Source organism: Aegilops tauschii, chromosome 6 (genome assembly GCF_002575655.3).
Source record: "Aegilops tauschii subsp. strangulata cultivar AL8/78 chromosome 6, Aet v6.0, whole genome shotgun sequence".
Lineage (NCBI taxonomy): Eukaryota > Viridiplantae > Streptophyta > Magnoliopsida > Poales > Poaceae > Aegilops > Aegilops tauschii.
This window is the reverse complement of record NC_053040.3, coordinates 160,130,818-160,147,541: the sequence shown is the minus strand read 5'-3', so window position 1 is coordinate 160,147,541 and position 16,724 is coordinate 160,130,818. Positions and strand designations below refer to the sequence as shown.

Genomic DNA, 16,724 nt, shown 5'->3' with positions numbered 1-16,724 from the left:
GCTCCGGAGGGCGATGATGTGCTCTTGCAACAGAATATTTTCACGGATGAGATATTTATTTTGCACATGAACCGTTTTGATGATCCAAAGGCTTCGATCTCGGTGGGGGTGTAGTAAGGTTTAAGGATATATTCTTCTTCTTCCTCGGTAGGCCAGGCCTACTCAACCACCGGTGCTTGATCTCCGGTAGCCTCCTTGATCTTATCCCCTTTGAAGACTTCTACGGACTCTTCTCTCTTCAGCTCGATCTTCATCAACCAAGGATCCTCTTCCACGTTGTTGGAGGAATAAGAAGACATGATGCCTGGCTCAACAGATCTGACCGAAAACAGCAAGAAAAGAAAACAGAAGATTTCTCCATGATACGGTGGTCAACAGGTTCGGGGGGTATATAAAGATTTTTTATCTTCGTAAACAAGCAAACGGAAGAAAAACGGAGTCCGGAAGGTACCCGAGGAACAACCCACCTGGGTGCGCCTGGCAAGCCAGGCGCGCCCTGGTGTCTTGTGCCCACTAGGGGAGCCTTCCTGGTTGTTCCTTATTTTCCTAATTTTCGTTATATTCCAAAATGGACAGAAAATATTTTTGCAGATTTTTCGGAGTCCGTTTACTTACCGTACCACGTGCCTCCTTTTTTTCACGATTCTGGAGTGTTCCAGAAGGTTTGTTTTATGTGTTCTTCCGATGTCATCGTTTGGATAATATTGCTTTCAACATTAATGGGCGTACCTGAGATATAATGTTTTAATCGTCGCCCATTATCAACCTTTGGGTTAGTACCTTCGGCATTATTTATTTTGATAGCTCCAGATCGATTAAGCTCCTCTATAACATAGGGTCCTTCCCATTTGGAGAGGAGTTTTCCTGCAAAGAATCTGAAACGAGATTTGTACAAAAGAACATATTCTCCAACTTTGAACTCACGCTTTTGGATTCTTTTATCATGTCATCTTTTAAATTTTTCTTTAAATAACTTGGCATTTTCATAAGCTTGAGTTCTTCATTCATCTAATGAGCCAATATCAAATAACCTCTTTTCACCTGCAAGTTTAAAATCATAGTTGAGTTCTTTGATTGCCCAATATGCTTTCTGTTCTAACTCAAGAGGCAAATGACAAGCTTTTCCATAAACCATTTTATAAAGAGACATACCCATAGGATTGTTATATGCTGTTCTATAAGCCCAAAGTGCATCATCTAATTTCTAAGATCAATTCTTCTGGGACCTATTGACAGTCTTTTGCAAAATTAATTTTATTTCTCTATTGCTAAGTTCAACTTGAACACTAGATTGAGGATGATAAGGTGATGCAATTCTATGGTCAACATCATACTTGTCAAGCATTTTACGGAAAGCACCATTCAATATCTAGGGACTCCAAACCTTGGGAAAATAACTTCCTTAAGCATCTTAATAGAGGTGATGTGATCAGCACTACTAGTTGGAATAGTTTCTACCCACTTAGTAACATAATCAACAGCAACCAAAATATGAGTATACCCATTAGAGGAAGGAAAAGGTCTCATGTAGTCAAATCCCCAAACATCAAATGGTTCAACAGCAAGTGAATAATTCATAGGCATTTCTTGACGCTTACCGATATTATCTATTCTTTGACATTCATCACAAGATAAGACGAACTTACGAGCATCCTTGAAGAGAGTAAGCCAATAAAACCCAGATTGCAATACCTTGTGAGCAGTTCTGTCTCCCGCATGATGCCCTCCATAAGCTTCAGAGTGACATTTCCGTAGGATTTGTCCATATTCATGCTTAGGTACACAACATCTAATAATACCATCTACTCCTTCTTTATAAAGATGTGGGTCATCCCAAAAGTAGTGTCTTAAATCATAGAAGAATTTTTTTTGTTTTGTTGGTATGTAAAGATAGGTGGTAAATATTTAGCAACAATGTAATTAGCATAGTCAGCATACCAAGGAGTGTTATGAGAAACATTTATTGCAGCTAACTGCTCATCAGGAAAACTATCATCAATAGGTAATGGGTCATCAAGGACATTTTCAAGCCTAGACAAGTTATCAACTATGGGGTTCTCTGCTTCTTTTCTATCAGTGATATGTAAATCAAATTCTTATAGCAAGAGAACCCATCAAATAAGTCCAGGTTTAGCATCTTTCTTTTTCATAAGATATTTAATAGCAGCATGGTCAGTGTGAACAATTACTTTTGTATCAACAATGTAAGATCTAAATTTATCACAAGCAAACACCACTGCTAAAAATTCTTTTCAGTAGTAGCATAATTTCGTTGAGCACTGTCTGGAGTTTTACTAGCATAATGAATAACATTTAGTTTCTTATCAACTCTTTGTCCTAGAACAGCACCAACATCATAATCACTAGCATCATACACAATTTCAAAAGGCAAGTTCCAATCAGGTGGTTGAACAATAGGTGCAGAAATTAAGACTTTCTTGAGTGGTTCGAAGGCTTCTAAACAATCATCATCAAAAACAAAAAGAACATCCTTTTGCAAAAGATTTGTAAGGGGCCTAGAAATCTATTTATATAAAAAAAGTATTTGACGGGTTAACCAGAAAAAAGAAAATTACGCTATAAATTACCACAAAAATCAGAAACATCCAACCATTAATTCAATAGACAAACAAACCTATAGCCATTAGATTAGATTTACCTTAAAAATTACCCACCATTGCCATTATAATAGAACAATGCGTCCTTCCTCACCTCTAGGTTTTTTTCCTCCAACATAATCTATCCTATCACGGCGAACGACCAAATTGAAGAAACAGGCTAAAATAAAATAACATGAAACCCTAGCTTGGCTGCAGCATGGCTACCATCTCCTCTCAAGTCTAAAATCACGATGAAGGACTGGGAGGCACATGTCATCCTCTCCGAGGTGGCTCACGCAGCAGGGCTGGAAGGCACATGACGTCCCCTACATGGTGCACGTAGCAATATACATCACCAGCAACGGCCCCGCGCGGAAATATGCATCGCCAGCAATGCCCTGAGCAATGGTACGCGCGTTGATTGATGATCCCAATCTATCAAAGCCTATACTAATCATTTGCATGCACACCCTTTTGTGTTCATTCCCATGTCCTATGCACCGCTGATGGTCAACCTAATGACCCGTCCCATATTCTACACACCAATCTCACGATCCCATAAAAAATACTCATGATAGGTTACTGACACCCATCACAGGGCAAGTCTCCAGCTTTTCTTACTGATTCTTGTGGATTATGTAGATATTATTCCAAATTGATATACACAGCCACAATGGCTTTCCCAAAAAAAATCTACGAGTGCCCCAATCTCCTCGACTGCGCCATCGGCTCCATCGAGCAAGCAGACCATCTCCAGTAAGTACCATCTGCAGAGATCATATAGAACTGATTTAAAGTTTAATCATTTGCCAACAACAAGAGCAGAAGCGACAGTACAAATTTTTAAATGGTATTGATGTTTGTGCAGGGCAAATCAACAGAGAAAGCTACATGTAAGACTATATACGAAAAGAAAAAATACAAAGGAAGAGCAATGCAGAACCAGCAGCACAAAAAAACTCAGTAAGGTTGGTAAGACTACGAGGTAAGTAGCAAGAAAACTCAATGACAGTATACCATTTGGACATTCATCAACCTGGTCTTCCTATTATGGACGTGCACATGACTAAAAGTAACAGAAAGTGTACAACATAGAAAATCGAGGACACAGGACAGGGCACCAGATATGTAAGTTCTATTAAGACAGTATGAATATGTAAATTGATGCTGAATTCAGAAAATTGAACAGGACACTGGAGAGGATGAATATGGAAATTCAGAATGTCGAAAACCCAAGCTACAAGTGTGAGTGGTGTGATGCAATTTTCTGGTAGAGCAAAACTTTAGGTAGAGCGGGAAGCATGTCATCTTTCGTACTATGCTGCCAACAAGGCAAGGTTGACTTGCCACCACTAAGAGAGCCGCCAGCTTACCGTACAAAATTGCTAAGGAAATAACTACATGCAAATATCATGTTGTACAACTCCATGTTTGTTTTCACATTAGTGGGAGAAAAGGTAGACACAAAAATAAACAATGGATGCAGACCTTATGTATTCAGAACGAATGGCCAAAAAGACCACCAAATATGTACTCTACGATCTTGAAGGTAAGGACAAACCACACAACACGTTGTTGTACACCTATGCCACTACAGATGAGGTGAAAAAATAGGATTAATGCATCAACATTAGAAGATAAAATGGAGCCAGCAGATCCTAAGGCTTAAAACTATGTTTGATAGAGATAATAGACTAGCAAAAAAACTCAGAATGGCAAGGGATAAATTCGAAGGTGACTATCACAACATGAGATTAATATCACGCAACATGACATCTTCAATTGAAGTTGCAGCCTTGATTGTGAATGATACAACAGAGAATAGAAAATGATTGGATATCATTGTTGAGTACAGAGACACGTGGCCAAGAAGAATACCATAGAACCATTCAAAATTCATGGCTCTGCAGTGCCACTAATGCGCTCCTACGGAGAAGATGGGTACAGAGGAAATGTACATTACATATGAAAGAAGGTGCATAGGGCAAGAGAAAAATGCAACAATGTTAGAATAATATGAGAATCATATACAACAACATATTAACCAATTGGAACACTTGATGGTGTATGAAAAGCTTAAATTACAGTTAAATGTGGATGAGCTTGCACGAATTTTGCAGTACATACTAGGTTCGATCAAAAGACATCAAGTAAACCTAAGAACGGAATTATATGCTCGCTTGCAAGAGGCAATAGAAAGAGGAGATACAAGGGCTGAACAGGTGCGAAGGAGAATACTACTACCATGCGCAATCCAACTTCATAAATAGCCCAAGACAAAAAAAATAAACTATCAAAATGCTATGGTAATATACGGGTGGGTTGGATACACAGAATTATTTGTGACTTTCATGTGCAACGCGGCTTGGCCGGAGAATCAATCTATGCTACAAGAAGTAGGCTAAGCAACATAAGAAAGACCTGATATTGTTGATATAATTTCTACATAAAGCTCAAGGACTTCATGAGAGACATAAGAGAAAGGGAATACTTTGGAAAAAACACTCGCAATTGATAACCTACTGACTTTATCACATTTCTTATTTTCTTTTCTATAGCAAATGAACTAAAATGAGGATGATGTGGTCAAGAAAATAAGCTACACTGAAATATTCTAAAGGTAGGTACTAAAATCACACTTACAGTTGCTACTAGCCTTTTTAGGTAACCATAAGTGGATAGAAAATTAGTACACTGCAAACTGTATTCAAAATAAAAATGGCTTTTGTATGCTAATATGGCAGAAGTCGCAGGACGAATATGAACTACTACTGCCACAAGTACTGGAAACATGCATCAACATTTGATGGAAATAGCTCAATAATAAAAAGTGTGGGCACTATATATTATCTGATATTTGAAGCTTATTCTATTGAACATGCCAATAGTGACAACATCCACGCATCATTATAGTTCACATGTAGAATGCAATAGCACCTATTTCATATTCACTTATTAAACTTAATTCTATCTTTGGGAAATAGTGCAGCAATAGCTAATCTCAAATAACTAATTACTTATTAAATTTGTTGAATATGAATGGGCGCAGGAGGGGCCTACACTGCCAATACCGGTCCCAAATACGGAAAAGTGGACGGGCATAAATAGATTTACATCTTTAACTAACAAGTTGTGCCTTAATTTCACTATATTTGTTCAGCCATACACGTGTAGAAAAAGGATAACAAACAGGAAAAAAAGAGTGAGAGGTAGCAAAAGGGAGAAGGGAGGAACCACAGGTGGAAGAATGAGCCACCGAAGTCAGGCTACCACTGTCGAGGATGAAGATGATCTGACGGGCCTCCTCCAAACCGCAACTTCCAATCTACTCCTGCTATCCCTACATCACCGTTGACCGGCCTGAGATATTGAGCAAAAGTACAGGGAGCCAAATCAGGCTCCACCCGTGGCCGCACCAGTGAGTCGAGCTGCAGAGGTGCGTGCAGGTGGGACGAGCAAGGCCAGCAAGGAATTTAACATGGGGGAATCAAGTCCGTGGCGCAAGAACTCATCAGACAGAAGGAAGGATGGGCCGACGAGATCTGGCGGGGACCGTGTCGCCTCGCCGCAGCTTGACAGCGGACGGGAGGAGAGACGATGGAATCAATGGCGGGTTTCTTTTGCCGACAGGTCGGATCCGGGCGTATGGATCGAAGGGCGTCTTCGATTCACTCTGCCTTCGCGCTGGATGGCGCTCCTCGATCTGGAGAACGAAGTGCTCGCCGGCGACTACCTTCCGGACGGCGACGTGATTGAGGTGGGGTTTCAATTCAATTTTGAGTCTTATAGCGTGGTTGTCGGCGATTGCGTGCAGATCGACGTACGCCCAAAGGCAACGGAGATGATTGACCTGACGGGGCACATGGCGATGGCGATGTTGGCGCCGGGGGCTTCGACATCTTCCCGCGACGTTGCTTCCGGTGATCGACGGAGGGTGGGTGGGAGATTTTGGGTGCTTGCGGATGATGACAGCGGGGATGACGAGGTAGATGACGGGCGCTCCGGAGGATCGATGACCTGCTCGCCTACTCCCTCGGATATACTTTGTGAGGCTTGTTCTGGCCAAGACGAGGAAGAGGTGGCAGAGATGGTGGAGAAGGTCGTCCCTCCTGAGGACCCGGCGAGGAACGGACTGCGGTCCGGCAAGAAGATGGAGCTGCTCCGGCGTGTCGTGCGTCGGAGGACGGCGTCGAACGCACCTCGGCCCTAGAGGGGTCCAATTCCCAAGGTGAGTCTACCCAAACTTACTGTATTTGATCTGGTTGCGCCGGAGGCGTGGACGGCAGTGGTCAGACGGAAGAAGGGCGGTCGTGCGGCGGCTGGCCGGCAGCAGGCGGCGCCGGCGGCTTCGCTCGGGATCGCGGCGGCGAGGGCCCTGCGTTTGAATTCCTTGATTGGCGCGTGTGGGCCTCCGGTGGCTACTGGGCCACCTTCGGCTGGGTATGTGGCCCAGTGTGAAGGGACTGCAGTTGGGCCGGGCCTCATTGTACTGGAAAAGGACGTGAGGGAGGCATGCAGTGGTAGACCCAGATCATCTTCTCCCTGCTCGCGCCGTAGTGTTCTGGTGCGGCGCCTCCCTCATCGGCGAGCGGATCCAGGCGGTCGTGCGCGTCGCATTCCTCCACTAGTGTCCATGGCGGGACGTGGTGTGGCGGGGAAGAGACCGGCCGAGCTCCCTGGGACGGGTCGGCTGGGACGGTGCCGGGCGGTGGTCGTGCTGCGGCGACTGCTGTGCCGCCGCCATCTGCTGCCACTGGTCGTGGAGCCGGCCGGGGCGCGGTGCCCCCTGTGTCGCTTACGGGAGGGCGTGGCGGAACGGTGCCGGGTGCGGTCGTCGGGCGTGGTGCTACGGTGTCTGCCGGAGCTCGCGCACCGGTCATTGCGGCCTCAGGATTGGCGCCTGGTCGTGGTGGCCAGAATGGTGGGGCTGCGGGTCGGGGCGGAACGGCGACTAAGCCGCCAACGACGGGGGCGACGGGGGTTGTGGGTCATCTGCCTAGGCAAGCACCGCCACCTCACTTCGTCACCAAACCTGTGGCTGCTGCTAATGCCGCGCCTCGGGGACAATGGGGAGACGATGGTTTTGACGCATATGGGGCAGGTTTGCACCGTGGCTCGTCGTCGACGGGTGGCGGCCGAGGCTACGCTTGGCAGAGCGACGGTTCAGCTGAGCGACCGTTCCTGGGCCCCCAGGGTGGTTTTGTTGAGGGTGCTTCTGGTCCGGATTCTAGACAGCGTGGTGGCTTCCGTGGGCATCGTGGTGGTCGGGGCGGGCGAGGGGGCCGGTATCGTCCACAACCGCCGCCTCCACCGGTCGTTGTCGAGCAGATGACTGATTGCGGGGCTGCAGAGGAGCCTGTGTTGTCCGACCACGCTATGGAGGTAGTGACGGCTCTTGCTTCTGCTCCGGTTCCTGAGATTGAGGTTTTGCCTGATGTGTCCGCGGAGATGATGGACAAGGCTGAGTCTGATAGAGCGTCCAAATGGGCGCGCAGGAAGGAAAATATGCTTTGCTATCGTTGCGGAGACAAGGGTCACTTCATTGCGAAGTGTGTGGCACGTTTGTGTGATACCTGTGGTAAGCTGGCACATGAATCTGGGGAATGTCCGTTACTGCGCGATCAGGAACCTTCACTTAAGATGTATGGAGTATACTGTGCTGAGCTCACTTTTTTCGAGTCTCCGACTGAGCACGAGGTGTCTGACGAGTCTCCGAGTAAGACCACGGGGATTGTCAAGGTCACCAGAGGGGAGGTGTCTGAGGCACAGATAGTGCAGAGGCTTCGAGAGCTGGCTCCTGGGGATTTCCAGTGGGACCTTGTCGGTCTTGCTGATAAGATGTTCAGGGTCGAGTGCCCGTCTGTGGAGGATCTGCAGAGGTTGCTGAGTTTTGGGATGTGTAAGGTCCCGGGTACTGATGGTATCCTTGAGTTTCAGGAGTGGAAGCTTGTTGAGCCTCAGGGCATACCGCTTACGCAAGCGTGGTTACGCTTTTCCGGGGCACCTTCCTCCCCACTGCAGGATGCTCGGGTTGTGGCCAGTTTGGGCATTCTTGTGGGGAAGCCTGAGCGTGTGGACATGTCTTTCACCAGAGCTCAAGGGATTGCTCGGGTTTTGGTCAGTATTCTGAATGTTGAGTATATGCCGGAAGTGGTTAAGTGGGCTTATCGAGGCAGGATTTATAATCTGGTTATTGAGTTTGAGGACGAGAGCCTGTTGTCTGCACCGGCTCACGTGTCCGACGTTGATATGCATGAGGGTGACGGTGGCGCGGGAGTTCAGGAACCGCCGGCCGAGGACTCTGGTCGACAGCTGTCCATGGGGCCGGGGTCCGAGACCGCGACGACCGGGGATGGGGCTGCCCAGCCTTCCTCGGTGCCTTCGAAGTCGTTGAGATTTGGGTCTTTCGAACCTTTTTCTGCACCGCCGAGGTTGTGGAGCGATCGGGTGGAGTCCGAGGAGGCCTTTGAGCTCGCTTTGCCTGCTTTGGAATTTCTGGATGCTGTGGACTCGGGTTCTGGGGATCTCGGGGTTTCATCACTTGCGGTCAGGGGGCGGAGGAGGTGAGTCGGCAGGTGGCCACTCCCTCGTCTGGTCAGCGCGTGGTTCCCCCTCAGGAGACGCCGCAGCTTACCGGGCCTCGTGTGCAGGGAGGAGACATAGGCCAGGCGGTCTCGGGTTCTTTTTGTGCTGAGGGCAGGGATGCGGGGCAGGTGGCTCCCGTGTCTTCTTCGCTGGGAGGAGGTCCGGGTCAGGAGGACTCGGATGCTTCTTCTCCCGTGGCGTCTTCTTCTCGGATGATGCCGGTTTCGCCTTCGGGAGTGGGCTCGGGGTAGGCGGCTTCGGAGCTTTCTCCTATGGTGGTGCCCTCTCCGGTGCAGGTTGGGGAGCCAGGACGGGCGGTCCTGGCTATGGCTCCACCACCATCGGTGATGGCCTCGGCTGGTGGGGCGCGCCAGGTGTCCCGTTCTCCTACTGGTGCGACTGTGGGGCGGCCCATGCAGGTCGCTCGGACGGCGGGTTGGGGTGAGGCAGGAGGCCGTACCCCATCCGCGATCTCTCGGGAGGAGGTCATTGCGTTTGGCGGGATCCAGGATCCCTTGTCTGAGGGGCGCCGGGTGAGTGACCGTCTCCAGGCACATCCGGATGTGGACGACATCCAGCAACGGTGCGCCATGAGGGCGGCCAAGCTTCATGATGTCGAGGTCACTACTGGTATGTCGGTCAATTTTTCCAATTCCATTTTGCATTTTTCAAATGATGAGATTCTTGATAATGCAAATCAACTAGGGGTTTCTCTTGGTAGTAATGAAACTGAAATTTCTAATTCTATTAATGATCTACTTGACCTAGAGGCTGAGCGGGCCTTAGAGATGATTCGCAATATTGCAGCTCTTAAACCCATGTGTGATTCGGAGGTTGATGCGCTTGGGGTCAGGGTGCTTGACAATTTGTGTGCGGATCTTTTGCCTTCTAGTTCTGAGGCGGGGGTAGAGGATGTCTCTACTGAGATAGGCTTGGCAAGCCCCTGTGACACTGGGTATGAGGACCAGTTACAGAGTCAAGCTATCCCAAAGCGCAAGTGGAAACGAAAGGTATACCCGTTGTCCGCAGTGCGTAGGAGTGCTAGGATGCGTTCGGCAAAAAAAATTTACGATGAACTATGAAAGGAATCTTTTGGAATAGCAGAGGTCTAAGAGACTTGGCTAAAAGAAGGTTTCTGGCTGAGGCGTCTGTCGAGCGTGACTTAGATTTTATCGCTCTTTTGGAGACGGGGAGAGATAATTTTGCGCCTCAGTTTCTAAATTCTTTGTCGGGGGGTATTGAATTTGATTGGCATTGCTTGCCGCCGAGAGGGAGATCGGGTGGAATCTTACTCGGCGTTAGGTGCGAGACGCTTGAGGTTCGCAGTGTGGTTATGGGAGACTTTGCAGTCAAGTTCCGGGTGCGGTCGAAGGAAGATGGGTTTAACTGGGCTCTGGTTGCGGTTTATGGGGCTGCACAGCCCGAGCTCAAGCCCGATTTCTTGGCCGATCTAGTTCGGATGTGTGGTTCTGAGCAGTTGCCGTACCTGGTGGGGGGTGATTTCAATATTATTAGAAGGCGTGAGGATAAGAACAATGATAACTTCGACGGCAGATGGTCGTTCATGTTCAATACTATCATTGAGAGTTTGAACCTGAGAGAAATTGAGCTCTCGGGCAGAAAATTCACCTGGGCTAATGCGCTGCCAAATCCGACGTATGAGAAGTTGGACCGTGTGTTGGCTAGTGTCGATTGGGAACAGAAGTTTCCTCTAGTAACAGTCCAGGCCTTATCCCGTGGTATTTCTGATCACACGCCGCTTTTTGTGGACTCTGGTCAGCCCTCCCATTTGGGGAACAAGAATGTGTTCTCCTTTGAGATGGCTTGGTTTGAACGTGAAGGCTTCTTTGATCTTGTGGCTAGAGAGTGGGCTAAGGATTCAGGAGGAAAGACTGCGCTTCAGCGCTGGCAGAATAAGATCAGGCACTTGAGGAGTGTCCTGCGTGGATGGGCTAAGCATCTTAGCGGGATTTATAAGGTTGAAAAGGAAAGGCTTCTGTCACTTATTCAGTCCCTAGATGTAAAGGCAGAAACCACGCTCCTGCCAGTCGCGGAGCTTCAAGCCAAGCGGGACGCGGAATTGAGGCTGAAAGAACTTCTTAGGGAAGAAGAGTTGAAGTGGGCGTTGCGGGCCAAGGTACGGAGAGTAGTCCAGGGGGAAGCGAACACTGAATTTTTTCACATGATTGCTAATGGTAAGCATCGAAAGAAGAGGATCTTTCAGCTTGAGCAAGATGAGGGAACAATTGTAGGACAGGAGAACCTAAAATTGTACATTACTGAGTTCTATAAGCAGTTGTTTGGCCCTCCGGAAAATAACTGTGTGTCTCTGGATGAGTCCAGGGTTGAGGATGTTCCTCAGCTCACAGTTGTGGAGAATGATGTTCTGACGGCTCCTTTTACCGAGAAAGAGGTATTTGAGGCCGTTTCACAGATGGAAACTAACAAAGCGCCGGGCCCAGATGGATTTCCAGCGGAGTTTTATAAGAAATGCTGGTTTATCATTAAAGGTGATTTGTTGCCTTTGTTCAATGATCTGTTTGCTGGGCAGCTTCATCTTTTTCAGCTAAATTTTGGAACGGTCACCCTTCTTCCAAAGAAAACAGAGGCTGTGAGAATTGAGCAATTCAGGCCAATCTGTCTTCTTAAAGTTAGTTTCAAAATTTTCACCAAGGTCGGGACCAATAGGCTCTCATAGATCGCGCATGCTGTTGTGCAGCCTACCCAAAATGCCTTCATGCCGGACAGGAACATCCTTGAGGGTGTTGTGGTCCTACATGAAACGCTCCATGAAATCTATACGAAAAAGCTGGATGGGGTTGTTTTCAAAGTGGATTTCGAAAAAGCGTATGACAAAGTCAAATGGCCTTTCCTTCAACAGGCTTTACGCATGAAGGGTTTTGATGAGGCCTGGCGACGCCAGGTAGAATCCTTTACGCAAAAAGGTAGTGTTGGAATTAAAGTAAATGATGATATAGGTCATTATTTTCAGACACACAAAGGCCTGAGGCAAGGAGATCCAATGTCCCCTATATTGTTCAACATTGTAGTCGATATGTTGGCCATTCTCATAGGCAGGGCAAAGAACGCCGGCCAGGTAGGTGGCTTGGTGCCCAACCTAGTTGATGGGGGTGTATCCATTTTGCAGTACGCTGATTATACAATCATCTTTATGGAGCATGACCTGGCAAAAGCGAGAAACATGAAGCTGGTGTTGTGTTTATTTGAACAATTGTCCAGTTTAAAGATTAACTTTCATAAAAGCGAGTTGTTCTGCTTTGGTAGAGCCAAGGAGGAACAAGAGGCTTATAGACAATTGTTTGGTTGTGAATTAGGGGCTTTACCTTTTACTTACGTAGGTATACCCATTCATCATCATAAGCTCACGAACAGAGAGTGGAAATGTATCGAAGATCGGTTCGAAAAGAAACTTAGTTACTGGAAGGGCAAACTTCTGTCTTATGGAGGCCGGTTAATTCTTATTAATTCGGTGCTCACAAGTTTGCCGATGTTCCTTCTATCTTTCTTTGAGGTTCCAGTTGGGGTCAGGGAAAGGCTGGACTTCTATCGGTCAAGATTTTTTTGGCAGAGTGATGATCTTAAGAGAAAGTATAGACTCGCCAAGTGGGATCTTATTTGTCGTCCCAAGGATCAGGGGGGTTGGGTATCGAGAATCTTGAGGTCAAGAACAGATGCCTGCTTAGTAAGTGGCTCGATAAGTTATCAGTTGGGACTGATGCGACTTGGGCACAGATACTTCGTAACAAGTATCTGCAATCCAAAACTTTGTCACAGGTGACAATGAGACCAACTGATTCGCCATTTTGGAAGGGGCTTATGAGAGTTAAGTCAGCCTTCTTTAATAGAACTAAGTTTATAGTCGGCGATGGTAACGATACTCGCTTCTGGGAGGACACTTGGCTTGGGGAGACACCTTTGGCATTACAGTACCCAACTCTGTATCGTATTGTGCATCGTCGTGATGCGCTTGTGGCAACGATTCTGCAGGCCACCCCCCTCAATATTTAGTTTAGGAGGGTGCTTGTTGGTAATAGATGGGAAGCTTGGCTTCATCTGGTGCGTAGACTGATGGAGGTTCAGTTACAACATCAGCCTGATCAGTTGTGTTGGAAACTTACTAGGTCTGGACAATTTACCGTTAAATCGATGTACATCGATGTTATTAACTCGAGTGTCATTCCTAACTCCAAGCATGTTTGGCAAGTCAAAGTCCCTTTGAAAATCAAAGTGTTTATGTGGTTTGTCCATAAACAGGTCATTCTAACAAAGGACAACTTGGTTAAGCGCAATTGGATAGGATCTACTAGGTGTAGTTTCTGTGATCGGGATGAAACCATTAAGCATCTATTCTTTCAGTGCCCGTTGGCAAGAATTTTGTGGCGCTCAGTGCAAATTGCTTTTAACATTACTCCTCCGAGTTCGGTCGGGTCGTTATTTGGAACGTGGCTGGATGGGATAGAGTCCGTTACAGCTAGACACATTCGTGTAGGAGTTTGTGCGTTGTTATGGGCAATTTGGAACTGCAGAAATGATTTGGCTTTTAACAGAATAACTACTATTCATTTTTTGCAGGTTGTATTCCGTGCTACGGCGTTGATCCGTATGTGGTCCCAACTCACTCCGACGGAGGCCAGGGAGCGTTTGGTTACTGGATCTGTCCGGTGGGAGATGGTAGCGCGGGATATATTCAACCGGTTTGGATGGCGGTCATGTAATAGGATAGGTAATTAGTTTTCCTACCTTTATTTCTCCCAGCCGGTTGTGGCTTTATGACTTTCTTGTTTTCGTGTCGAGGTCTATGTGAGCTCGACGTTGTTTTCTTTTACGACTTTTCGACATTGTTGAACCTATTTTATTTATCTAAGTGGCTGTATGCATCTACCTGATGCAGAGGCCGGGGAGTCCCCCCTTTTCAAAAAAAATACAGAAATAGATTTGGAGCGAGCAGATAGAAGAAGGAAATAAAAAGGGGATCAGGTAAGAGCCGCGTATGAGTGTGTCAAGGTGTGAGTGTGAGAGAATAAAAAACAAAATTTTAATGGGTGAGTGCGATAGAATAAATGTGTGGACACGAGGCTATGTACATGTACGTGAGCCTGTTGGGCTTCTACCAGAAAAGTTTGCATTTCAGAAACAACACAAAAAATTCCTACTAATCAGATATATTTGCGTACAATAATGCGTCCCTAAAAATAATATAAAAAGTAACATTTCCTACTAATCGCCTATATTTGCGTCCAATAACACATCCCTAAAAAACAATAACACATATGTCAGCTGAGTCTAAATTATGCAATTTTCTATGCTGCAAAAATATAATAAATTTAAAAATATATAGTACATGATTATTAAAAAAACGAACCGGCACGAACCATTGTTATTTGAACAATGCATAAGAAACTGCCATTTCATGTCAAGCCGACACAACTATTAACCCGATTGTGCAACTGCATCCAGCAAATCCATGGGTTAAAGCGAGGTGCTCATGAAGATTTCAACAAAAAAATTGCACCCAACAATTCCTCAAACATACTCCCTCCATTCCAAAATAAGTGACTTAAATTTGTACTAACTTTACATGAAAACCAACAAAATATGTCTAAGGGTAAAATCATATTTACAATCAACACTTGACATACAAACGATGAGAAACGACTTCTTAGTTAATCAAACTTTGTTAAGTATTAGCCCGCGTATCGAGCGGGCCACTTTGCTAGTTTTAGAAAAGTCTTTGATAAATCTCCTATAGAAACCAACATGACCTAGCAAACTACGAATACCTTTGATATCTTTAGGACATGGCATTTTCTCAATTGCATCAACCTTAGCTTTGTCCACCTCAATACCTCTTTCAGGAATTTTTTGGCCCAAAACAATACCTTCATTAACCATAAAGTGGCACTTCTCCCAATTCTAGACAAGATTTGTTTGCTCGCATCTCTACAAAACTCGACCAAGATTGTTGAAAACCTCAACAATCTTTTCACAAAAGTCAGAGAATATAGCAGTCATACATCTTTGAAAGGTAGTAGGTGCATTGCATAAACCAAAAGGCATACATCTATAAGCATAAGTTCCAAAAGGACAAGTAAAAGTGGTCTTTTCTTGATCAGGTTGAGAAACAGGTATTTGCGAAAAACTAGAATATCCATCAAGGAAGCAAAAATGTGTGTGCTTAGACAATCTTTCTAGCATTTGATCAATAAAAGGCAGAGGGTAATGTTCTTTTCTAGTTGCTTTATTTAATTTTCTAAAATCAATTACCATTCCATAGCCTGTAACAATTCTTTACGGAGTAAGTTCATTCTTATCATTAGGAACAACAGTAATACCTCCTTTCTTAGGGACACAATGAACAGGACTTACCCATCTACTATCAGCTATCGGATAGATTATACCTGCTCCCAGAAGTTTAATATTTCCATTCTTACCACTTCTTTCATATTTGGATTTAACCGACGTTGGTGATCAACAACGGGCTTAGCATCAGGTTCCATATTAATCTTGTGCTGACATAGAGTGGGACTAATGCCCTTTAAATCATCAAGAGTATATCCAATAGCAGCTCGGTGCTTCCTTAGAACTTTCAATAATCTTTCTTCTTCATGTTCTCAAAGGTTAGCACTAACAATAACGGGATATATCTTCTTCTCATCAAGATAAGCATATTTCAAAGTGTCTGGCAATTGTTTTAATTCAAACACAGGATCACCTTTAGGTGGAGGACGACCATCTAGAGTTTCAATAGGCAAATTGTGTTTAAGCAGAGGACGTTGTTCAAAGAAATCTTATCTATTTCATTTCTTTCATGCATATGTAAATCATTTTCATGGTCTAGCAGATATTGTTCTAGAGGATTAGTAGGAGGAACAACAATAAAAGCAAGACCAATTATTTCATCCTTACTAGGCAATTCTTTTTTATGAGGTTCTCTACTAAACTTGGAAAAATTAAACCCATGAGACTCATCACCAAAGCTAACACCGACAGTTTGTTTCTCACAATCTATTTTAGCATAATGATGTTCAAGAAAGGTCTACCAAAGATAATGGGACAAAAGTCATCTTGTGGGGAACCAAGAACAAGAAAATCAGTAGGGTATTTTATTTTCCCACACAAGACTTCAACATCTCTAACAATCCCAATTGGTGAAATGGTGTCTCTATTAGCAAGTTTAATAGTAACATCTATGTCCTCTATCTCTGCGGGTGCTATGTCATTCATAATTTCTTGATATAAGGTAAAGGGAATAGCACTCACGCTAGCATCTAGGTCACATAAACCATGATAACAGCGATCTCCTATTTTAACTGAGACAACGGGCATGCCAACAACAGGTCTATGTTTATCCTTTTTATCGGGTTTGGCAATTCTAGCAGCTTCATCAGAGAAGTAAATAACATGCCCATCTATATTTTCTTCCAGGAGATCCTTAACCATAGCAACACTAGGTTCTACTTTGATTTGTTCATCAGGTTTAGGTGTTCTAATAGAACTCTTGTTGACCACAGTTGAAAC

At 45.2% G+C, this 16,724-nt stretch overlaps 1 long non-coding RNA gene across 1 annotated transcript; it reads right to left on the bottom strand.

Annotated features, from left to right (window-relative positions):
- Positions 1 to 3,182: 3,182 nt before the first annotated feature.
- On the bottom strand, positions 3,183 to 6,136 carry LOC120966335 (uncharacterized). The gene is made up of 2 exons (XR_012187474.1): positions 5,835 to 6,136; positions 3,183 to 3,367 (listed from the first exon to the last, which is right to left on the bottom strand). It is a non-coding gene; the product is annotated as an uncharacterized lncRNA (long non-coding RNA).
- Between the last annotated feature and the right edge of the window lie 10,588 nt (positions 6,137 to 16,724).